This window comes from Penaeus monodon, chromosome 10 (assembly GCF_015228065.2).
Source record: "Penaeus monodon isolate SGIC_2016 chromosome 10, NSTDA_Pmon_1, whole genome shotgun sequence".
Lineage (NCBI taxonomy): Eukaryota > Metazoa > Arthropoda > Malacostraca > Decapoda > Penaeidae > Penaeus > Penaeus monodon.
In genome coordinates, this window is record NC_051395.1 from 6,374,274 (window position 1) to 6,382,732 (window position 8,459).

Here is an 8,459-nt window from a genome sequence, read left to right on the forward strand (position 1 = left end):
ATTTTATGTTTTAATTATCTGTAATATTATATTTTTCAGATATGATAGACGAAAGTCCTACGAAACTGCGAGAAGTGCCACATGACTTGTAATTTGTGAGGGTGCATCTTCCTGCATGGCGTTGGCAAACTCGCCGAAATACATGGGAGATGCAGTTCGAAAAAATATTTTGAATTGTTAGAAGTGTTTCTCCCGTCAGTACGCAGCTTAACCGTGCCTTTCCCAGAAATTATCATATCCATGCAGGATAACGGCCCAATACACACGGCGAGGGCAGCTATGGGATTGTTTTCGTGAACCAAAACCACCTGGAGGTCCTCCCATGGCCATGCGACTTTAACCCAGTCGAAACTGTCTGGGCAAATATAATTAACGTCTGGGAAACGGCCAATGAAAGAACTTCACAACAGCTAAGAGAACATACAGAGAGGAAATGGGAAGTATTGCCGAAAACCAGAACTTATATATATATAAATATGTCGCCTCTGTTCCTCAGAGACTTCAAGTTAACTAAACTAAATTGTTCTTATCCGTATGATTTTCCCCAATATTTGCCTTCTTTTTCTACATATTACTGTTGTTCTTTGAAAGTAAAGAGGTAACTGATTATCAAATAATGGTCTTGTCTGTAAAATTTGATAGGGTTCTGCCTTCTCCAGACTTTACTTCTATGTCATTCAACAAGTGTTGTATCTGTGTGACATATCTTTACTCTATCGAGAACTATGAGATTTATTATCCTACATTAAACTGTAATTAGACCAGTTATAGCTACATAAGTGGATGGCGTCTGCGAGTGACGTCATGCTAGTGGTTTACCATGTCGTAATTCGTGACGTCATAAACCGTGACAATGCAGCCACTCACGGGTATCCATATCGACGAGACAATAGCCAATACCCTGACTAGAGGGCGCAGATACCCCCGGGAGTACCGGCAGATCTGGTCTCGCCTCCTTACCGCTGCTTTTCATCCCGCAACGTAAGATCACGGTTAGTACTATGTAGTTTACCTGCAACTCACCACTGTACATATTTGAAACTTTAGTGACTGGTGTAAGGGTGGTAAACATATAAGCTAGGTACTGAACTAAATTACACAGGCAAGCAGCGTATAGGTGTTCATCATTTCCCCCGGCTAATGTAAACATATAAGTATAATATAATAATGAAGTATAACTCGAATCTAATAATTTCACGTATTAATATTAACTGTACATTTCTCTCATATGCGAGTGCCGTGATCTGGACTCGCCCGCTCATCCCGCTTTGGCCGCTACCACTTACATGCCCGGTGTACGATGCGTGGGTGGCCAGGTGGTACTCGCACCAGGTAAAGTATGGTATAAGGAAGGTGCAGATCAGGTTTCTAAGGGACAGTGACCTGGAAATGACCCAGTATCAGGTATAACGTAGCAGTTCTGTATGTGCTTGATATATCTACTGTGTACACTAGATGATTTTCTATTGTGTATATATATCTGTCTATATCTGTGAATTATATATATGATTTATTCGTGAAAATACTGTCAATTGCCCTATATGGACGGGTGTACATGTTTTGGTTGTGTATGTGTTTCTATTAACACACCTATCGTATATACTGGTCCCAGCGGTGGGATCCCAATAAAGCTGCATGGCATATATTAGGAGCAGCGAAGGAGAAAACTTCATACTTTCATAAGATACGTGTTCCTTTCGCCACGTGTCTGTTTTAAGACACTCAAAAAGAATTCATGTCTCCGATTATCCGCTTGATAATTTTTCTTTTTTTTTTCTAAGATCATCGTAGTTGCAGTACTTCAATCAGTGGCATAATCATCAGTCAAGAGGTAACTTCTCTCCTCAGTTTTCGCTCGCCTCTCCCAGGTGCAACTCGTATTCCCAAATTTTCGTGAATTTCTCTCCGCATTTACTTCGATTCTTATAGCGACGCATAATCGTTCTGCTTAAGTGACCGCTGATTATATTTTTACTCATAATAAAACTTACGAAGTGGTAATTTTCTTAATACGCTTGATATTCTTGATAAGCCTAATTTTCCTAATGGAAATTCTCCCTCAAAAATTTTTATCTATTTTTTATTCCTTTACTATAATACCATCTCATCCTCGCGGAACATTTCATCTCGCTTTGGAAATTCGATATATTTCATTACTTATAGTTATGAGATTAAATTTCTGATGCTATAGCTTTGTGCGATCTGAGATAATCTATAAGGCATTCCATGTTCTCTTATATTTGAATATTTGCACTACGTCACTTATTCTATCCATTAACAAATGTAATGGATATATGACTTGATATCAAAGACGACAGTCAAATATAAAGATGTGTCGCCTCTGTCATGGAGAGACTGCGAAGACAGGGGGTAGAGGAAATCTGTAGTAAAATATTGGAAGATATTTACGAAGATGGAACAGCAACCATCAAGCTCCACACGGAAACCGATAAAACTACAATTCAAAAAGGGTGTTAGAGAGGGCGATACCATCTCACCAAAACTGTTTACAGCTTGCTTTGAGGAAATATTCAAGAAGCTAGAATGGAATGGAAAGGGTATCAAAATAGGAGACGAATACCTAAACAATCTAAGATTTGCAGATGATATTGTTCTCTTCAGTGAATCTGCAAATGAAATGTAGCAGCTAATAAACGATCTGAATAGAGAAAGTCTGAAAATCAGACTTAGGATGAACAAGAAAAGGTGTAAGATTATGCTCAACAGTAGAGCTCAATTCGAACAGATACATGTACAAGGCGAAGCGCTAGAGGTAGTGGATAAGTATATTTACTTAGGACAATTCGTACAGACAAACACGTCTAGCGAAGAGGAAATTAAGCGACGCATCAGTCTAGGCTGAAGCGCCTTCGACAGACACAGTAGCATACTAAGAGGCTCTTTACCATTATGCCTAAAAAGAAAGGTCTTTAACCAATGCGTCCTCCCATTAACGAACAATGGATCAGAAACATGGACGGCAACCAAATTATTGGAGAGGAAACTAAATTTGCCCAAAGAGGGATGGAAAGGTTGATGCTGGGAATTAGCCTGAGAGTTCGGATGAGGGCGACGTGGATCAGGGAACAGACAAAAGTGGAAGACATATTTGGGAGCATAAAAAAAGCAATGGGCAGGTCATATATGTCGGAGACAGGACGACAGATGTGAAGTACCTAGACCTCCCACGGAGAAGCGGAAGAAAAATAAGAATTTAAAAACTAGCGGTGCGATGTTCATCATTGGGAAGATTCAAACTAAACATACTGTTGTCCATTTAATAAAGACACATAATCAAAAGTTTTAGGCGTAAACTGAAATATATGTATATATATATATATATATATATATATATATATATATATATATATATATATATATATATATATATGTAAGGGGATTATTAGGTAACAGTGATGGTTTCCCTTAATTGATGTTTCCGACTGCCGGTCGATTATTTGGTTGTTTGTTTACGTGTGTATGAGGCGTTTAGTTCCCGCCGCCAAAGCAATGTCGGTGACCTCTCAGCATGGACGGTCACTTAGCTCCGATCTTCTCGACTGATCACATGTGAGTTTACCGACTTGTACTTGTCTATTTATTTTATGGCAATGATAAAATGATTGTTTGTTATAATATTTAAATAACAAGACAGAGTACCCATTACCATGTACTTTTCAGCCTCTTTTACATTTATGGTCGAATCAGAGAGAGAGAGAAGCAGTTAATACGACTCTGGGTGCTCCACTCTTTGGCCATACGACTCTGGGTGCTCCACGCTTTGGCCATACGGCTCCTGACGCCCTACAATTATCAGCAAAAGACCGAGTACAACTAATTCAAATTACCTGTCAACCATATATTTAATTGTTGTAAATATTCCTGAATATACATATGTGTGTTACCATAAGTTTAATTATTCCTCGAGTGGCTAATCCGGAGATCAATCAAAAGAATCAAAAGGGGATTACTCAAACCTTGTAACAAACCCCTGACAATATATATATATATATATATATACATATATACATATATATATACATATATATATATATATACATGTATATATATATTATATACATATATATATATATATATATATATATATATATATATATATATACATATACATATACATATACATATACACACATGTGTGTGTGTAATGATAATAATAATAATAAATCCTTCAAATTTTGACAATTTCAGTGAAATGATCTAAGACACACACACACACACACACACACACACACACACACACACACACACACACACACACACACACACACACACACACTTTTCGCTACCCCATCCTTTTCCTTCATTTTTTTCTAATTTCCTTACTCTCGTTTAATTCTCTCTTTCTCTTCCTCCTCAAAGTTTTCGTCCAACCGATGCCCGAGTATCATCATCTCCCCTCCTCCCCTTGTTTTTCCTTCTCCTATTTTTCCTCCTTCGCGTCTTCTTCCTCCACCTTCCCCTCTTCTCCCAAAGCCAGTGGACTTTGCATGTATCGACTTCCGCTATCGGCTTCGTTTGCATATCATATACGTATATGCTTGACTGCCTACATCTTCCCCGCTCCTCGTCCTGTACAGAGCGGGAATAACCGGCTCGGGGGGAACCTCCTATCGCGAACTATCATCGGAGTCAGAAAGGCGTGAGTGGGGAGGTGAAAGAGGCGAGCGAGGATTAGAGGGTTGGGGTGGAAGGTGGGGAGAGGCACCCAAACGTTTCGTGGGGGAGGTGGGTGTTTAGAGGAAGGGGGAGGAAGGTAGAGTGTGGGGGTGCACGGGTGGGGGTGCACGGGTGGGGGTTGGGAGTCAAGCGTGCATTGGGCTTCAGACAGGGGCGTCAATTGAATCTGTTTCCTCCCCTCCCCCCGCTCTTCCCCCAGGGCCACACATTATTATATTTTTTCAACTAAATCATCCCAATATAGGTCCCGTTACAGCTTGAAAATGCTCCTAGAAGAGCTATTTTATTTCTCTAAATTTGTGTTCGCTTCGCTTGCCTACCCGCCCTTGCCCCTCCTCAAGAAAAGCTAAAAGACGTACCTGGCTGCAGGGTCACGCTATTGGAATTTCGGTATAAATTAGCTCATCGTTATCATCATTGATGTTGTTATAATCATCGCGACTTTTTACGATTATTCTTTTTATTATCATTAAGCTCATTTTAACCATCATCATAAGCTTATTGCCGTTATCTTATTCTATCGTTATCTGCCGTTATTAATGATATGGATCTTATGATCATTATTGCATATCCAGTAGTAGTATTATAAAAATGAACAATGTCAATGTTATTAACATCAGTCTTTTGAATATCACGATATAATTGTCCTTATTATAATCATACGCGTTAGTAATACCATTAGTATTAACAATAACATCCTTCTTGATATTAATAACATTACTTTCTGCTGTCCACGAGAGAAAGTGATGGAATGTAATAGAAAATGTAATGGTGAGAATAAAGATGTTTTGGCGACACTCCGACACCCTTATCTACACAATATGATCTACATGTCTTAATAAATGGCATCATTAATGTGAAAATGAGATGGCAATCTAACGAACTTTCTCACAGATAATGACAAACATTTAAGTATGGCAGATGCAGTAAAAGTAACGAAAGCTTGGATAAAATGACGATGTACTAAAATATCTGAAGAGAGAGAGAGATGTTTCAAAGATACCACACGAATTATTATTTTTCTCGCTTTGTTTTTTTTTTATCTACTCTGATGCGCTAAGTTTGTTGGTAATTTCCTTGGATCTCTAAAGCTAGGATAATACCTCCTAACCCCCCCTCCGCCTCCGCCTCCTGGTATCCGTCCCTTGAAAGAACTCGTGTTAAGCCGAAAATCTCTCTTCTTATAGTCAACACTTTTTTTCTTGTGGTTTTCTTTGATCTGAATGAATGGGTTGGTTGCTTACCGTTTCTTTTAATTGCCAAGCTTCATCTTTCCAGTATTTTATTATTTCGTATTTTCTTTCAGTTCCTGTTATCAATCAATCCCTTCATTCCTTTTTCATTTATCTGTTCCTTCATTCCTCCACTCATCTGTTTTCATTGCTTCATATTCTTTATCGTTTTTTTTTTCTCTCTTCCAGTCTACTTTTCCTCCTTCCTTTCATTCTTCCAACATTCTTTCTTTATCCTGCCGTTTCCTTTTTCTTCTTAATGTTTTATTCTTTATTTCAGTCCTTCAGTGTAACCTCCTCTATGTTTCCTCCATCATTCCTTCACTTCTCCTTTCGTTTTCATTTATTCTTCTCTTTTTTACCCAAGTTATTCCCTTTTCTCCTTTCTACGCTAGATCTTCACCATTCCTTTTTCTCTCTTTTATTCCTTTACCAATCCTTTCTTGAATTTTGTCAATTTAGAACTCCTATTTCATCATTTCATTCCTTCATCATTCTTCTCTTCTTCATATCCACTCCATTTCTTCATCTTCTCTCCTTCATCTCATCATTATTCCCCCTTGTCTTTTTCTTCTTTATCCATCCGTCTTAACTAGTCTTCACGTTCCACACAAAGTTGACCTCGTCTTAAAGGGGATCCTGAAGTGCGCCTTATAATGAGTCTGAAATCCGACTTGTTAAAATTCAGAACCTTCGGATTTTGTCGTCCGTAAAATTCATATTCATTTTTATTTTTCTGCTTTTGTTTCGTCGGTGTTTGTTTAAACAGAATTTTGATTTATAGTCTTTGGTTTGCGTTATTGGTATTACTTTTGCTTTTGTTTCTTCCCCTTCTCCCTCCTTCTTGCTTATGAAGTTTCGTAAGAAACTTCCGGGGAGTCTTCAGTTAAAAAGTAAATATAATTTTCCCTTGGACAGTTCGGGACCTTGGGTCCTTTCGACTTATACATGATTTAGGTTATTTTTGTGATGCGACCAATGGAAACCTCTGATGTAATTGTTTCTTTAGAGAATTCTTTTCCTAATTATTTTTTCCCCTTTTTCTCTTTATCTCTTTCGCTACTTCTTCACTTTTACACTTTGTATGTATTCATTTACTTAACACGTTCTGTCCATCACACAACATTGACGTTTACAATCCTCTTGTTCTTATTCTGTTATTCTCACAGTTCTCCCTATTATTTCTGACATTCTGACATTATCACCGACGTCTAACTCTATTATTTCCATCTCTGCTTCCTCTTTTCCCCTCTAACTACCATTTCTCCATCCCCTTCCCTTCAGAATTCAAGTGCCCGCCTAGCTAATGCTATAATGCCATCCCCTTTACTCTTCCTTTGCAGCTGGAGTGTCTCCTCGTGCCCACAAGACGAAGCGACTTGCTCCGTGAGAGAAGCGACTCATAATTACATTGGAAAATCTCTTCCTCTAACTCTCCTCCAGAGAATAACAATACATTTCTTGTGAATTTGAAATAAGAGAGCAAAAAGGGTGCAATTTGTAAAATCATCGAAATATGTAGTATGCAGTGAAAAGAAAAAAAGTGTGTGTTTGCATCTCTCATGCAGTATTTTAGCTGGCGTCAAGCAAGGGCGGGTATATTGCCATTTGTTGCTAGCATAACTGTTCTTGGTCTTTAGAATAGAAAAATGCTTACTGAATATACATACATATATATATATATATATATATATATATATATATATATATATATATATATATATATATATATATGGAGAACCAGGGTTGTATTGAACATCTTTATTATAAACGTTTCGAAGAATGAATCTCCATCATCTTTACTAGAAAAAATGAAGATGAGATATAATTATATTTAACAAGAAACGACAAAAATAGTTCATAAAACAGGCAACAATAGAAGAGTAAAAGAATGCAAACAAAAAGGAAAGTGCGGAAACACTGGAGAGAGAGAGAGAGAGAGAGAGAGAGAGAGAGAGAGAGAGAGAGAGAGAGAGAGAGAGAGAGAGAGAGAGAGAGAGAGAGAGAGAGAGAGAGAGAAACGTACATAAGGGTGAGAGACATACCAAACAAGTAGAAAACGCTCGTTAATGGTAACTGCATTATACCATAAACAATTGGCTGTATTGTTGTTGTTGTTTCATCTTCTAGAAGTACAAAGATTCTGAGATGAGAAGGTAGAGTTTGTTAGATGTTGTGGACAGAATTTTGAAATCATTACGAGTGAAAGGGTAGTCTTCTCATAGATTCAGGTGTTCTGTGTTTGAACAGGACAATTAGATATGTAAACAATATTTGAACATAATTCTGAGGACAGAGGCATTAAAGAAAGAGATGATATTATAGTAGTTAACAAAAACAACATTGAAACAGATCTGTGGGAAGGAATGTTTTAATATCTCAAATATATATTTTTTTAATATTGAAGCTTACATGTCCAAGTTACGGTACTTTTATGTACTTGGACTCTTTAGGATCAGTGTGGATTTTGTGGATTGGCATAACTTATTATATAAGAATGATGTGAGTCTTGTAAAAGAACCTTGTCAG

At 37.6% G+C, this 8,459-nt stretch overlaps 1 long non-coding RNA gene across 1 annotated transcript; it reads left to right on the top strand.

Moving 5' to 3' along the window:
• The first annotated feature begins 3,396 nt into the window (after positions 1-3,396).
• On the top strand, positions 3,397-3,904 carry LOC119577450. The gene is made up of 2 exons (XR_005229123.1): positions 3,397-3,570; positions 3,682-3,904. It is a non-coding gene; the product is annotated as an uncharacterized LOC119577450 (long non-coding RNA).
• The last annotated feature ends 4,555 nt before the right edge of the window (positions 3,905-8,459 follow it).